The 17,370-nt window shown below is 42.9% G+C and overlaps 1 long non-coding RNA gene across 1 annotated transcript; it reads left to right on the forward strand.

The window, feature by feature from the left end:
- Positions 1-13,244: 13,244 nt before the first annotated feature.
- On the forward strand, positions 13,245-17,017 carry LOC120437495. Its single transcript, XR_005611173.1, has 5 exons — positions 13,245-13,300; positions 13,387-13,590; positions 13,739-13,810; positions 15,568-15,629; positions 16,680-17,017. It is a non-coding gene; the product is annotated as an uncharacterized LOC120437495 (long non-coding RNA).
- Positions 17,018-17,370: the final 353 nt, after the last annotated feature.

Genomic DNA, 17,370 nt, shown 5'->3' on the forward strand with positions numbered 1-17,370 from the left:
TTGAAAAGCGCTATATAAATCCAATGCATTATTATTATTATTATAGTATAGTGTTATAGTCAGATTAACAAAACTTTTACACCAAAGTTCTAGATTGAAAACTGGAATTTTCCAGTTTGGTTTTGGCTAACCAATACACGTCTCATTTCTCTGCAGAAAACAAAGATAAAACCGGAACAGCAGAAAAATTCACTGAATGTAAAAAAACAACAAAAAAACCCCTTCAGTGCTGAATGTGTGTGAAGAGGTTTTATCTCAATCGCACAGACATTATCTGAAAATGCAAAGTCTTTTTTGTAAAAAAAAAAAAAAAAAAAAAAAATCTTTTTTAAGCTGAAAAAAGAAACAAAACAGCTCTGGCAAGAGCTTCTTAAATTTTAATCCTTCCATCTTTTTTTCTGGTCTGGCTAAAAGAGTATTTTTTGGATGTTAGGTTGGACTTAACAAAATTATGAACACTTTTCAGCTATAGCAAAAACATGTAGACTAGAGCAGTTGTGTGTGTAGTGATGAATGATAAACTTATGAACATGTGATCTAGAGTGGATGGGATGTCCACAATATGAACCAAACTACAGCTCACTGACAGCAGAAGACATTTTCTAAAAAATTGTCTTCTTATCCATGTGGACTGAGGAATGTTTAGGGGATCACAGATAAAATATATAATCAGTTTGATTTTAAAATGGAACATGGTCTGGTTACATCTTAAAATTAATCTGTTAATAACATACATAAAATAATAATATTTACACGATGAAAAGAAGTTAGTATCCCACCTCTGCATTTGAGTCAATAGAAAGCTGGTGCTCAGAGGAAGAGGGCGGGCTTTACTTGGTGTCAGTGACAGAAATGAAAAAAAGCTCAAATGAGTGAGAAGGACGATGAAGGAAACATCTGTGCTGTGTCTGCTCTGTAAGTAGAATCTCTGTGTTTGTTTGAATTCTTGTACTTTGACTGTCTGCTCTCCTGATAACTGATGATGGAGGAGAAGACATGAAAAACAAATCAGGCTGAATTCAAGTTCAAAACACCATGAGGACCAACTGCAGGTCTGAACTGACTCTTTATCTTTGCTCAGGAGTCGAGGAAACACAGCAGGCAGTGAAAAGATCAAATCATTCACTCATTATATCAACACAGCTGCACAGTTGACACAGCTGTGTCATTATAAGTAGTGGATATTTTCGATATGATCACAGTGTATTCAGTGCACATGACTGTAATCATTATGATCACTCTAAGACGGGGTCGGGAACCTTTTTTGGCTGAGAGAGCCGTGAACGCCATATTTTGAAAATGTAATTCCATGAGAGCCATACAATAGGTTTAAAGATAAATACAAGCACATGTCAATCAATCAAAGTTTATTTCTATAGCACATTTTAAAAGACTAATGTACATCAAAATGCTTCACAATAGTACAGCAATGCGGGCAGTACGGGAAACAATTAGTAAAATTCCAATGTAAAATTCCAATTACATGGTGTGGGGCCCGGCCGGGCACAGCCCGAAGAGGAGACATGGGCCCATCCTCCCGCAGGCCCACCACCCGCAGGAGGCGCCATAGGGGTCGGGTGCATTGTGTGCTGGGCGGCGGCCAGGAGCGGAGGCCCTGGCGGACTGATCCCCGGCTGCCAAGACTGGCAATAGGGACATGGAATGTCACCTCTCTGGTGGGGAAGGAGCCTGAGTTAGTGCGTGAGGTTGAGAGGTACCGGCTAGATATAGTCGGGCTCACCTCTACGCATGGCTTGGGCTCTGGAACCAGTCTCCTGGAGAGGGGCTGGACTCTGTCTCAGTCTGGAGTTGCCCCTGGTGAGAGGCGGCGGGCTGGGGTGGGTATTCTAATATCCTCGGCTTGCTGCCGATACGTTGGGGTTTTTTCGGTGGATGAGAGGGTTTGTTCCCTGCGCCTTAGGGTCGGGGAACGGGTCCTGACTGTCATCTGCGCTTATGCGCCGAGTGGCAGTTCAGAGTACCCAGCCTTCTTAGAGTCCCTGGGGGGGGTGCTGGAAGGTGCCCCACCTGGAGACTCTGTTGTCCTGCTGGGAGACTTCAATGCTCACGTGGGTAACAACAGCAAGACCTGGAGGGGCGTGATTGGGAGGAACGGCCTCCCTGATCTGAATCCGAGCGGTGTTTTGTTATTGGACTTCTGTGCAAATCACAGTTTGGCCATAACGAACACCTTGTTCGAACATAAGAGTGTCCATAAGTGCACGTGGCACCAGGGCGCTCTAGGGCCGCAGGTCGATGATCGATTTTGTAATCGTATCACCAGACCTGCGACCATATGTTCTGGACACTCGGGTAAAGAGAGGGGCTGAGCTGTCAACTGATCACCACCTGGTGGTGAGTTGGATCAGGTGGCGGGGGAGGACGCTGGACAGACCCGGTGCACCTAAACGTGTAGTGAGGGTGTGCTGGGAACGTCTAGCAGAGGCCCCAGTCTGCGAGATCTTCAACGCACACCTCCGGCAGAGCTTCAACAGCATTCCGAGGGAGACGGGGGACATTGAGTCCGAATGGACCATGTTCAGCGTCTCCATCGCCGAAGCCGCTGCATTGAGCTGCGGCCGCAAGGTGGTTGGTGCCTGCCGTGGTGGTAATCCCCGAACCAAATGGTGGACACCAGAGGTGAAGGGAGCCACCAGACTGAAGAAGGAGTCCTATCGGGCTTGGTTAGCCTGTGGGACCCCGGAGGCAGCCGACAGGTATCGACAGGCCAAGCGGAATGCGGCTCGGGCAGTGGCTGAAGCAAAAACTCGGGTGTGGGAGGAGTTCGGAGAGGCCATGGAAAAAGACTTTCGGACTGCCTCGAAGAGATTCTGGCAAACCGTCAGGCATCTCAGGAGGGGAAAGCGGTGCTCTACCTGCACTGTGTATAGTGCTGGCGGGCGCTGCTGGCGTCGACTGAGAAAATTGTCAGGCGGTGGAAGGAATACTGAGGACCTCCTTAATCCCACTGACACGTCTTCCGAGGAGGAAGCAGAGTCTGGGGATGAGGGAATGACCCGCCAATTTCCGGGGCGAGGTCACTGAGGCAGTTAAACAACTCCTTGGTGGCAGAGCCCTGGTGTTGATGAGATCCGCCCGAGTTCCTGAAGGCTCTGGACGTTGTAGGGCTGTCCTGGTTGACACGCCTCTACAATGTTGCGTGGAGATCAGGGGCAGTACCCTGGACTGGCAGACCGGGTGGTGGTCCCCATCTTTAAGAAGGGAGACCGGAGGGTGTGTTCCAACTACAGGGGATCACACTCCTCAGCCTCCCTGGGAAAGTCTATGCCAGGGTGCTGGAAAGGAGAGTTCGTCCGCTAGTCGAACCTCGGATACAGGAGGAACAATGCGGTTTTTCGTCCTGGTCGCGGAACACTGGACCAGCTCTTTATCCTCTCAAGGGTACTTGAGGGTGCATGGGAGTTTGCCCAACCAGTCTACATGTGTTTTGTGGACTTGGAGAAGGCATTCGACCGTGTCCCTCGGGTGTCCTGTGGGAGGTGTTGCGGAGTATGGGGTGTCTGGCCCATTGCTACGGGCCATTCGATCCCTATACAACCGTTGTAAGAGTTTGGTTCGCATTGCCGGCAATAAGTCGGACTCGTTCGGTGGGTGATGGGCTCCGCCAGGCTGCCCTTTGTCACCGGTTCTGTTCATAATTTTTATGGACAGGATTTCTAGGCGCAGCCAAGTGGCGGAGGGCTTTCGCCGGTGGCCTCAGAATCTCATCTCTGCTTTTTTGCGGATGATGTGGTTCTGTTGGCTTCATCAGGTGAAGGCCTCCAGCTCGCACTGGAATGGTTCGCAGCCGAGTGTGAAGCAGCGGGAATGAGGATCAGCACCTCCAAATCTGAGGCCATGGTTCTCAGCCGGAAAAGGGTGGAGTGCCCACTCCGGGTCGGGATGAGTTCCTGCCCCAAGTGGAGGAGTTCAAGTATCTCGGGGTCTTGTTCGCGAGTGATGGGAGAAGGGAGTCGGAGATCGACAGGCGGATTGGTGCTGCGGCTGCAGTGATGCGGACGCTGCACCGGTCCGTCGTGGTGAAGAGGGAGCTGAGTGTAAAAGCGAAGCTCTCAATTTACCGGTCGATCTCGTCCCCTACCCTCACCTATGGCCACGAGCTGTGGGTAGTGACCGAAAGAACGAGATCGCGGATACAAGCGGCAGAAATGAGCTTCCTCCGAAGGGTGGCTGGCCTCTCCCTTAGAGATAGGGTGAGAAGTTCGGCCATCCGGGAGGGGCTCAGAGTAGAGCCGCTGCTCCTCCACATCGAAAGGAGCCAGTTGAGGTGGTTCGGGCATCTGACAAGGGTGCCTCCTGGGCGCCTCCTGGGTGAGGTGTTCGGGCATGTCCCACCGGGAGGAGGCCCAGGGCAGACCCAGGACACGCTGGAGAGATTATATCTCTCGGCTGGCCTGGGAACGCTTGGTGTTCCCCGGATAAGCTGGAGGAGGTGGCTGGGGAGAGGGAGGTCTGGGCTTCTCTGCTTAGGCTGCTGCCCCCGCGACCCGGCCTCGGATAAAGCGGATGAAGATGGATGGATGGATGGATGGATGAATTACATGGTGTAGTGCAGGTCGAGTGAAAGTCGAACTAATTTGCTTTAAAAGCTAAGTTGAACATGTGGGTTTTTAATTGAATGATTGAATAGATTTCGATGTACGGATATCAACTAGGAGATTATTCCAGAGTCTAGGAGCGGCAATAGCAAAGTGGTCACCTCTGGCTTTTAAACAAGACCTTGGTTGCATTAGGAGCAGTTGGCTGGAGGAACTTTGGGTTATACAGGTCAAGGAGATCAAGTAGCTAGGGTTATTTAAAGTTTTAAGTTATTTAAATGTTTAAAAGTGAGCAAAAGGATTTTAAAATCAATGTGATATTTGATGGGAAACCAGTGTAAGTTAGCGTCCCTGTCCTTGCTAACTTACACCGGCTTCGGGTGCCAGTTATTAGGCGTGATGCCGAATTTTGTACTAATTGCGAGCACTGAAGAAGGGAAAGTTGGGGACCCAGGTAAAGAGAGTTGCAATAGTTCAATCTAGAAGTGATGAAGGGATGAATACGTTGTTTGAGTCCTTTATGTGGTAAATAGGGCATGGCTTTGGATATTTGTTACAGCTGATAAAAGCTGTTTTTTATCACTGTAGAAACCTGCTTGTTTAATTAAAAGTAGCTATCACGGAGCACGCCGAGATTTCTGGCGGAATGAAAGCAAAAAGTCCCCAGTGTTTCATTTAGCTGGCCCAGGGAAATGTGGCTACTGAAAACAATAATTTCTGTTTTATTTTCTTTTAAGGTAAGATAATTATGGGATAACCAGTCTTTAACCTCTCGCAGACAGTCGAACAAAGGCAAGAATGGTGACGGGCCATCCAAATTTTAAGAGAGGAAGATTTGGATGTCATCTGCGTAGCAGTGGTAGAAGCTGTTTTGTTTTTTGAAGACAAGTCGCAAGGGCAGCATGGGCAGGGAGAAAGGTGTAGGATTTAATACAGATTCCTGAGGCACACCACAGTTAACAGGGGGAGAAGAGGAAGAGTATTTTCCCATGGTGACGGAGAAGGATCTGTCAGATAGCTATTACTTAAATCATGAAAGAAAATTACCTTTAAGCACAACAACATATTCTACCCTTGTAAGGAGAATGTTATGGTTAGCCGTATCAAGAGCAGAAGTTAGATCTAATAAAACTACAGAGTTACAGAGCGTCCTGAATCAGTGGTTAGAAGGAGATTATTAAAAACTCTTAATAAAGCTGCCTTGGTACCATGACGTGGTCTGCTGCGACCCTCCGGCAGAACCAGGCTCAGGGAGGGGCGGCCATCTGCTGCGACCGGTTGGTGTGAGAGAAGGAAAACAGGATAAAAACATGCTGTGGAAGAGAGACAGAGATTAATAACAGATATGATTCAATGCAGAGAGGTCTATTAACACATAGGGAGTGAGAAAGGTGACTGGAAAGGAAAAACTCAATGCATCATGGGAATCCCCGGCAGGCTACGTCTATCGCAGTATAACTAAGGGAGGATTCAGGGTAGGGGTGGGCGATATAAACGATATACGATAGAAACGATATAGATTTGGCCAACGATAGAGATTTTGACTATATCGCGATATCGCGATAGCGCATGTTGATGATGTCATCAAGCTGCGCCTGTTTTGGTAGAAAGTATCACAGCGGCTACAACCATTATCATCAGTAAATTATATTCTCCTGACTGAAGTTTGGCCCGTGTATCGCATCCTGCTATGCGATTGCATTTGTCCCTGACCACCAGAATCCCTCACGTTAACTTCTATCGAGTGGAAAAAAAGTTGACGTTCATCCTCCAGCTTCACTGTGCTAATGTTATGCTAACATAGCTGTGTCGCTAGCAATCACGTAGCACAACATTATATACCAGGTAGTCCAACTTCGGTAACCCTGCAAACGCCACTGCTGTTTAGTGTTTCTGTCTTCATTTATGTTGGAAGTGGTAGCAGAGCTGTACGTTTTAATTAGTTTCAAAAATCTCTGTCAGAACATGGTATGAAATGTTTAGGTGTAAACTAGCGAGCTAACTTCCTGTTAACTTCTAACTCCGTTAAATTTAATAAATTCTGTTTTCATGGATGCATGGATGTTAAACTTAATTGTTACACCCGATAAAGCAGCAACGCTGATGATTTAATTAAAGATGAAAGAATTTAGACTGTTTTTAACTCTCAGTGTTCGTTTGACTTTGGGACCTGAAGGAGACGGAGTTTTGGACCCAGATTACTCCTCACTACGGCAGCCGTAATGCTCTGACAATCCATCAAGCAGTCCATCAGCAGGCTTACCAAAGTTGTACTAAAACATTTTTTAACAGATTTCTACACGCCAAAATTGGTTCAAGGTCAGTGAGCACAACCAGAATTCATACATAAGGCACACTCTCGATTTTTGAGAAAATTAAAGGATTTTAAGTGTGCCTTATAGTTTGGAAAATACGTTATACAGAAGAAAAGAATATATCGTGATATATATCGTTATCGCACATGCTTCAAATTATATCGCGATATGAATTTTAGGCCATATCGCCCAGCCCTAATTCAGGGTCACCTGGTACAGCCCTAACTATATGCTTTAGCAAAAAGGAAAGTTTTAATCCTAATCTTGAAAGTAGAGATAGTGTCTGTCTCCCAAATCCAAACTGGAAGCTGGTTCCACAGAAGAGGGGCCTGAAAACTGAAGGCTCTCCCTCCCATTCTACTTTTAAATACTCTAGGAACAACAAGTAGGCCTGCAGAGCGAGAGCGAAGTGCTCTAATAGGGTGATATGGTACTACAAGGTCATTAAGATAAGATGGGGCCTGATTATTTAAGACCTTTTATGTGAGGAGCAGGACTTTGAATTCAATTCTGGATTTAACAGGAAGCCAATGAAGGGAAGCCAATACAGGAGAAATATTCTCTCTCTTTCTAGTCCCTGTCAGTACTCTTGCTGCAGCATTTTGGATTAGCTGAAGACTTTTCTGCGAGTTTCTAAGACATCCTGATAGTAATGAATTGCAGTAGTCCAGCCTGGAAGTAATAAATGCATGAACTAGTTTTTCAGCGTCACTCTGAGACAGGATATTTCTAATTTTAGAGATGTTGCGCAAATGGAAGAAAGCAGTCTTACATATTTGTTTAATATGTGCGTTGAAGGACATGTCCTGGTCAAAAATGACTCCAAGGTTCCTCACAGCATTACTGGAGGCCAAGGTAATGCCATCCAGAGTAAGAATCTGGTTAGATACCATATTTCTAAGATTTTCAGGGCCGAGTACAATAACCTCAGTTTTATCTGAATTAAGAAGCAGAAGGTTAGTCTTCTAATGATGCTGCCTAGGGGAAGCATGTATAATGTAAACAGAATTGGTCCTAGCACTGAACCCTGTGAATCGCTCTAATAGGATATTATGGTCAACAGTATCAAACGCAGCACTAAGGTGTAGCAGGACAAGCACAGAGATGAGTCCACTGTCAGAGGCCATAAGAAGATCATTTGTAACCTTCAATAAAGCTGTTTCTGTGCTGTGATGAGCTCTGAAACCTGACTGAAACTCTTCAAATAAGCCATTCCTCTGCAGATGATCTGTTAGCTGTTTGACAACTACTCTTTCAAGGATTTTTGATATGAAAGGAAGGTTGGAGATTGGCCTATAATGAGTAAGACAGCTGGGTCTAGAGATGGCTTTTTGAGTAAAGGTTTAACTACAGCCAGCTTGAAGGCCTGTGGTACATAGCCAATTATTAGATATAGGTTGATCATATTTAAGATTGAAGAAGTAATTAATGGCAGGCAATGTTCCCTCTAAGCTGCGCGCGTGCACAATTGCGCCCTGCTGGCAAAAAAATCTAACCTGAATTGAAATTAAAATTAATACTTTAACAATTCTGTTTTGCAGTGTTAGACAGTGAGTGATTTGCTGCTCCCATATTGTATTAGAACGATGCCACCTTAACCCATAGTCCAGCCAATAATGCGATTCACATTTGTATATACGCAGCTAATCAAAGTGGTTGACAGGCTACGACAGCGTCCTTATGGGCCGACACCGGTGTTTCAGCTAGCAAAGCGGCGTGGCGGATGTGGAGTGAAGCCACATTAATGACAACGTGTACAACCATTGGAGATGTGAGCAGGACAGACGAATCATTGATGGAAAAAATGTGGACTTTATACCAGTTTTTAAATTGTGTTGATAGGCCACGTAAAAGCAGAGTTATGATAAAATATATGCAATGTTTGGTTTTCTTCCTGAATACTGTCCTTGTTTATATTTACTGTGGGAAGAAACGGTAAAAACGGTGTTTTATAAGGAAAACGCTCGAAAGCACTGTGAGCAAAAACAAAACCAAAACGTACCAAAAATGTACCATGTCGACCAATCAAAAATGATATGGCAACAGTTGTTTTGAAGGCGGGAAGTTTTAGGAGTGACGGCGGTGATTTGAGATGTGAGAGATTTGCGACGTTTAGCACAAATATTGTGTAGTTAGTGTGTAGTGTAGTCAATAGTTTTGTTGTGTGTGTCAGAACAATGAGGCGACTGCTGAATGTTACAGGTGTTACAGGAGTGATACATCCTATTGTCAGGCCTGCAGGTATCAGGCTGTTGTTCTCCTTTATCTCATAGTGGAAAGAAATTATTTTTTGGAGTGGCACAAATAATTTGTGTGGCATCAAATTTGATGCAAAACAGCTGATTGTTCTGTAAATAGTTTTAATAGTTTTTAGGTTAACGGCTGCAAAAAACTTTGCTGTTTGCATAACTCAGTTACTTTTTTGAAGAAGTAACTATATAATTAATTGCCCAACATTGGTCATTATATACAGTATTTTGCAGACAGAGTTACAGGACTCTCTCCCAGACCACAGACTCATACTCAGAATACAAGTCAGAGCTTTATTTATTTATTTATTTATTTATTTATTTTTTAAAAAAGAAAGTTGTGTTTTCAAAATTGGAGTTTAAGTTATTTTTACTTCCAAAAGTGTTAACATACTACACAGGTCATGAACAAGACTTTTTAAAATTTTCATTGTAAGTGGGCTAAAGCACTTAAGTAGTCTAACAAAAATTAGAGCAAACATTGGCCATAATGCTTCCACAATCCATCAAGCAGTGCGCTTCATAGCTTACCGAAGTCATACTAAAACAGTTTTTGACAGATTTTTGAGCGCCGTGTACCACTTAAGATCGGTTCGAGGTCAGTAAGCACAAGCGGAATTCATACATAAGGCCCAGCGTATTATAAGGCACACTGTCAATTTTTGAGAAAATTAAAGGATATTAAGTGTGCCTTATAGTGCGGAAAATATGGTAATGTATGAAGCACTGGTCCCTATATAAAGTACATTACAGAAATCCAGGGAAGTGCTAACAAAGGTGTGGATAACGGTCTCAAAGTGCTGCTGTTAAAGAATTGGCTTTATTTTAGCCAGCTGCCTGAGCTGAAAGAAGCTTGATTTAATGACTGCCTTAATCTGACTGTCAAGCTTCAGTTCACAGTCCCCTTTGACCCCCCAGAATTGTGACAGTTGGCTTATTATACTGGGCCAAGGAATTTTAATACACATTGGGGGGTCTCAGTGGGCCTACCAAAAACCATCGCCTTAGTCTTTTTGTCACTGAATTTTAAAAAGTTAAGAGACAGCCAAGCCTTAATGTCATCAAGACACTGAAGTAATGGCTGTATGGAATAATGCTTGCCGTGCACAATGGCACCATCCAAGATGGCGCCGTCTCTTTGGGTTGTGTCTGATGGTTGTTACCTTTCTTTTCCTATGGTGCTCTGTGTGATTACAAGAAAACAATTATTAGAATACAATGTGTTAAATTTACTTAGATAAGAGGGTCCAGCAGTAGATCAGAGGAATAGGGAAGGATTTGTCTGTGCGTTTTAGTTTGGCTTAGCTGTAGGCCTGAGAATGTGTGTAATTGTTTAGAGAGAAAGAATTTATGGACACTGGGGGTCTGCCTGTCAGTCTCTAAACTAGCGGGGCCTGTGGAAACACAGACTCAATAGTTATTAGTAATAATTTCTGACAGAAATGTGTGCATTTTATGTAAGACCAACACTTTCGAAATACAATAAGTCTCTGAATTCTTTTTAATAACGTTGTTATGCTGAATAAAGTACTTTTTTTACCATTAATGCGACTTCTGGTGCTGCATGGTTTTGCTTATGGCTTTGTAGTCTGGTTGATATGTGGTGAGGTTAAATTTCACGCAGGCGTTGAGACTTCCATGCGTTAAACACAATCGTAGGTTGTCTTTAATGTTCTTGGGGCGATCGTGGCTCAAGAGTTGGGAGTTCACCTTGTAATCGGAAGGTTACCGGTTCGAGCCCCGGCTCGGACAGTCTCGGTCATTGTGTCCTTGGGCAAGACACTTCACCCGTTGCCTACTGGTGGTGGTCAGAGGGCCTGGTGGCGCCAGTGTCTGGCAGCCTCGCCTCTGTCAGTGCACCCCAGAGTGGCTGTGGCTACAACGTAGCTTGCCATCACCAGTGTGTGAATGTGTGTGTGAATGGGTGAATGACTGGATACGTAAAGCGCTTTGGGGTCCTTAGGGACTAGAAAAGCGCTATATAAATACAGGCCATTTACCATTTTTCTCTAGATGTAAAGACTGCTCAAATTCACACGTAGAGCAAAACATTGTCAGTACAGCAATACTCACATGGTGCAGTGTGTGGTATGTGATGGAAAGTGCGTTCCAAGTTTTGGCAATCAGCTGGTCTGCGGGTTGAAGTTTTTTCACCTTGCGTTTTCACACTGAGCTGTTTCAGATGTTCAGTCATGTCCACGAGATAGCAGAACTCCAGCAGCCACTCAGAATACTCGTCATTTTTTAATTTCCATCAGACAAGCCACAAAACGGTTGAGCACCTTCCCTCTTGACAACTAACACACATTGCAGACCACGATAATTATTATTCCCAACTACATCCAGCAGTGTTTTAAACTGGCGATCATTTAAAGCTTTGGCAACAACATAACTACACCACCCGAGTGACCAGCTCACCAAGCTGCTCGCCACGCATCTGAGCACAAAGCGCCTCCTGATGTAGGATGCGGTGAAAACTTACGTGTCTTTTCATGTTTACGAAGAAGCGCTACTAATCCTTTTTCCCCCACCATCACAGAGCACCATCAGTACACACCGAAATAAGTTTTTTCCATCAGTAGATTTTTTTTTTCTTTAGCGAGCTCAGCAAAACTTTCCTCACATAGTGTGTCACCAACAGCCTACCTTGCAATCACGCTGAACTCGGATAAGCAGCTTGAGTCTGTTGATTCATCTAAAGTGAAAGAAAAGAATGGTTCTGCAATTAAGTCCTTCATTTGTGTTGCTTCAATTTGATTTGCTATCATGATGGTGCGATCGTGAACAGTTCTTGCTGAGAGAGAGAGATATTTGATTATTTTGTCTTTATCCAAAAAGCCGTCAAAAAGTTCAACATCAACCATGAATGTTTTGGCATACCCCCATCTGTGAATGGCTTTATATTGAAGCACCAGCAAAGCTAGGCAAATTCCACTCACCTTGTTGGGTCCAAACATGGAGTTGCTGCTGATTAGCTTGCATTTTGCACAGTAGCTCTTGACATGCTTTTTTCCTGCTGTCCCCCGCAGGATATTTCAATGCAAATGTGGTATGGCGTGTGCCAGAAAAGTTTGGATGTGGTGAGATATGTTAATAAAAATAAAATGAAATGATTTATAAATTGTGTTTAACCCTTTAAAACCAGTGGGAGCAGGCACACTTCATTTTGCGTAACTATTTTTAAATCCCTGTAGAACTGCAACCACGTAAGCTAGCGCAGTAATTTTTTTGCATATGAAACTGGAGTTGTACTTACATCTTATGCCATCAGCTTGTCCTAAGTCATCATTTCCTTCCACATATAGCTTTGTTGTTTGTGTGGAGTTGTTCTTTATGTTCACCTCAAATCAACCTGAGTGTCATTTCTCTTTAGTTCTGATCTCACTGCTGAGCTGCACAACAAACCAAGGTCAGTAACCTTCTTCGGTCACACTTTAAACCTGACAAATGCTCACTGATATGACCTGATTGGGTTCATGTTTCACAATGGATCTTGAATAAAAACTGTTGAAATGAAGCAATAATTACAAAATTATAACTCTTGACAACAGCAAACAGATCATCAGTTTTTCATTTTAACCCTCACAGCTCGTCTGACTGTGAGTCCCAGCAGCTCTCAGTTCTTTAAAGGAGACTTTGTGTCTCTGAGCTGTGAGGAGGACGACAGCTCTGCTGGATGGACTCTGAGGAGAAACACAAGCAAACAACAGAGGACTCAGTGTGGAGATGGGTGGGGAAAACCGACTGGTTCTTCCTGTAACATCAGTAACACATATCAAGTGGACAGTGGAGTTTACTGGTGTGAGTCCAGAGAGGGTCCCATCAGTAACATGGTTAACCTGACAGTCACTGGTAAGCTGAGTGTGTGGAGTTAGTGTTGATGAAGCTGTGTGTAAATGGATGAAATGCTGTAGTTTGTCTCTGTGTTGAGGTGGATCAGTGATCCTGCAGAGTCCTGTCCTCCCTGTGATGGAGGGAGATGACGTCACTCTGCTCTGTAAAACAAAGACCACTCCCTCCAACCTCCCAGCTGCTTTCTATAAAGATGGCTCCCTCATCAGGAAGCAGCCTACAGGTCACATGACCATCCAGCATGTTTCCAGGTCTGATGAAGGCCTCTACAAGTGTGACATCAGCGGTCATGGAGAGTCTCCATCCAGCTGGATCACTGTCACAGGTGACACACTTACCTGTCTGTGTTTCTGCAGCTTTCAACATTCACAATGTGACGACAACTTAATGACTGTGTTTGCTTTATTTTAGACAAACACACCACCACACCTCCACCTACATCCACTCCTCCACCTGGATCTAACTCTCCTCCTGGTTCCACCTCCATCATTCTTCCTCCGTCACTCTCTCCTCCTCTTCTCTCTGTGTTTTCATTTGTTGTATCAGTCTGTGTTGTGGTTCTACTGGTGTTACTGGTTCTGCTGGTGAGACGATGTGTTCACAGGAAACCTGAAGGTGAGACTCAGACTTCCTGATCTTTCATGTTTGAGTTTGTTTAGTAGAATAAAGTTCACATTCACTATGATCACAGTGACAACTTCCTTACATGTAATCTCTGTTTAGATATTTTATTTGAATTATTTTTCATTTTGGAAAATTTCAGCAGATCAACAAGCTGGAGAAGATGACATCATCACACGCGTCATGTACTATGCTGTCAAAATACAAAGTAGAGGTATTGCTGTGTTTCCTTCACTGAGTTTTTAGATTTTTTGTGTCTGTGTGTGTTTTGGGAGTAGATGTGTGGTGTGTTTTATAACGTGAGGACATTCATAAATAGGTAAGGCATATTTTACTTGAAAGTTGTGTTAACAAACATGATGGCTGCCACACTGCCAAAGAGCCAATCAGCAGCTTAAACACAAAGTATATGAACATCAGAAAGTTTCAGCTTGTTTTTTATCATAATAAGGATGGATTCAATATACTTATGGTAACTTCCTGGATTACTGTGTGGGGAATAAATTACTTTAGGAAAGTGAATATTAGAGGAACAGCAGCTTTTTGCACTTATTCTTTTCACCTCTGCAAGTTTCTGCTCAGTCTGTTTATTGTTCTAATGAAGACTTATATCAGAAAATCCTTATTAGAAGACCAGCTCTGACATAAAGAGTAGAAGTATAACTTGTGTGGTTAATTTATTTATTTTTTATGACAAATCATCACACCATTGATTCAGGTTTCATCAGATGGTGTCTGTTGATTCTACGTCTGCACTTGTTGTGTCCCTTTCATTTAGTCAGAGGTTATAAAACAACTGCATATTTCTGCACAGACCTAATATAAGACTGCTGCTGAGTGTTTGACTGGAGGTAGAATTAGATTTAGTCCATGAAGACTGTTTATGACTTTGATGATATGATGAATTTTGAAGACATTATGAAGCAGTGAGGGATGATCAGAAGTGTAGAAATGCAGATTATTGTAACAGTAAAACTATTTTTGATCAAAAGCCTGAAATCATAACAATTAAATCCACACATTTATTATACATCTGTGTCCTTTGATTAAACATTGGCTAACTTAGTCGGATGTAATCATGTGTGTTTCACACTGTACTTACTGAGTGTTGTTCACTGTGAGCTGGACTGTGTGTTTGTGGTCTGTGGTTAACTGAAACTAACAGCTCTGCAGTCGTCCAGCATCCTGTTTCTGATAGAAAGAAAACACTTCAGCTGCAGGTGTTTCAGCACAGAGCTGTTTATTTTAAAATAGGAAGGAACATGGAGACATAACTTGGAAACTCTGCACACAAAGGATAAATTCATTTGATTAAGATCTTCTTTCAGCATTCACTATTTATTTCAAATTTAGCCTTTGAGTTTTTTATATGACACTAGCATTTTAAATCATATCTACATCAGTATATATCTCTGCATTCTGAGTGTCACCCTAACAACAATATTTTGCTAGTTTTCTTGACACAATAATATGTAAAACAGATCCATTCATATTGATACTGATTCTAGTTAAATATAGTCTTAAGTTGCTTCTCACTGCAGTGCATTGTTATTTGGCCAACCATAATTCAGTTCATTTCAGTTTTATTTATATAGCACCAAATCAGAAAAGCAGTTGCCTCAATGCACTTAAAGTGGTCGTGCTGTGAGAAGATGTTTGCTCTTAGCTCTGTGGTTAAGAGCGTCGGCCTGCAATGGAAGAAGGTGTGTTTGTGGTTGTCCACCTTGTTATTCTCAGAAACTCTCACCAGTTCTTTGTGGTGGTCTGTGTTTCTCAGCAGAGCTGTTAAAAAAACGGAAACTTTACAAGGGTTTTAATCTTTATAAAGAGTTGTCAGTTAAACTTTTCATGATGCAACTTTTCATGATAATAATACAAATAAGAGTAAACTTTTTGCTCTAGTGTGATAATATCACAATGCTGTAGCTGTTGTACATGCAGTCATTTAAATGTGTTTTATTTCACATCCAGCTGCAGTCCATTCAGCAGTGAGAACTTACCAACCAGAAACCATCTGAACAAAGAAGGCCCAGGTACAACTGCTCTTTACTTTTAAGTTTGAATAAAGGTTACTCTGTTTCCAGACATCCTCCTAACCTAAGCTAACACAACCACATCATGACTCAATCTCAGATTTGTGAAGGATATCACACTCACACTTCTCATCTCTGAATAAGCAAACAAATAAAATGCAAAATGCAGTTCCTGTTGAATGAGACATGGACAGCTAAACATTAGATCAGTGATAAAAGAGCCTTCCCCCTTCTCTTGGAACAATACTTAAGAGTTTTATGTCACATAACATGTAATTCAAGTGATTCTGTAATTCTAAATGGATGACTACAAACATAAATCAGCCTCCTGATGGACACACCTGTGGTATCACTTTCATTATCCGTTGTCACATTGAGCTCAATTTATTGCATTTACAGATTTTCAGAAAACTTAACTTCTGACCTTGAGGTCAATGATACTGAGATTTGAACTTGTCGGAGATTTTCAGTAGATGAGCTTGGTATCATTTTGAAACTCTAGATCTCAAGTTGTCATATTCATCAATGCAGGTGTCCATGCTGTCCGTCAGCATGCCAGCCGGGGTGATGACAATACCTCATCAGCCTTTTTGCACAGCAGAAAGAGCAGATTCTGAGGGCAGCCAGGTCCCATTTCTACTATAAGCTAATAATGATTGTGCTCAGGTAGTTTTGTGATAATTAGCACTGTTGTCTAACAGCAAAAACGTCCTGAGTTCAAATCCAGGCTCAGGCCTTTCTGTCTGGAGTTTGCATGTTCTCCCTGTGAATGTGCAGGTTCTTTCCCACAGTCCAGTACATGACGGGTTTATTTTTGTTTGTGATTTCAAACTGGCCCTAGGTATAAATGTATGACTTAATTTCAGCTCTTCGGGTTCCTGTTTGACTTGCTAATTTCACAGTGCTCTGATTTGTGTCTGAACTGGTTCCCAGCAAAGTCTGAACTGGGACTATGTGTGATGCAGAAAGGTGGAGATTGGAGGTCTTGATTGAACTACAAAGCTTGTAATCATGTTTCCTGTTGTTTGAACTGTGTGTGTTTGTGTTCAGACTTTAAACCAGAGCCAGACGTCGTCTACTCTTCACTGAAGTAGTCCACCAGTCCAACCACTGACGTTCAGCTGCTGGTCTCTAACTGGTCCCCCCAGCACCTCAGTCTTTTGAACATCCACATGTTCAAAAGACTTTCTGTGTATTTTATGTGTTTCTTTGGCTTATTTAGACTCACATACTTTAAAAAAAATCATATAATCTTAATTGATATAAGTGGCTAAAATCAGTAATGATAATAAAAAGTATGCTAATATGTTTAATGCTTACAATAAGGTCACCTTGCTTTTGTAATGCTGGTAGTGGTCTCGTTTGTTTGCATCATTAATAAATACACTTTTAGCCTGACTTTGTTACTGTGATACTTTCACCAAAGTGTCAGATGGGAAAATATTTAGTGGTTTGGTTTTCCAGAATTGATACACCAACCTTTTTTTAATGCATAAAACAAACAATTAGTAATAAAACCCCAAAACAAACAGTCCCATCTTAAAGCCACCATCTTGCCAGGGTCTCTCTGTGTGGAGTTTGCATGTTCTAACCATGTCTGTGTGGGTTCTGTCCAGGTACTCCGGCTTCCTCCCAGAGTCCAAAGACATGCAGTTAGTGCGATTAGCTTAACTGATTATTCTATATTGCCCATAGGTGTGAATTTGAGTGTAAACGGTTATCTTTATTGCTGTGTTGGCAG

Source organism: Oreochromis aureus, linkage group 3, assembly GCF_013358895.1.
Source record: "Oreochromis aureus strain Israel breed Guangdong linkage group 3, ZZ_aureus, whole genome shotgun sequence".
NCBI classification, from domain to species: domain Eukaryota; kingdom Metazoa; phylum Chordata; class Actinopteri; order Cichliformes; family Cichlidae; genus Oreochromis; species Oreochromis aureus.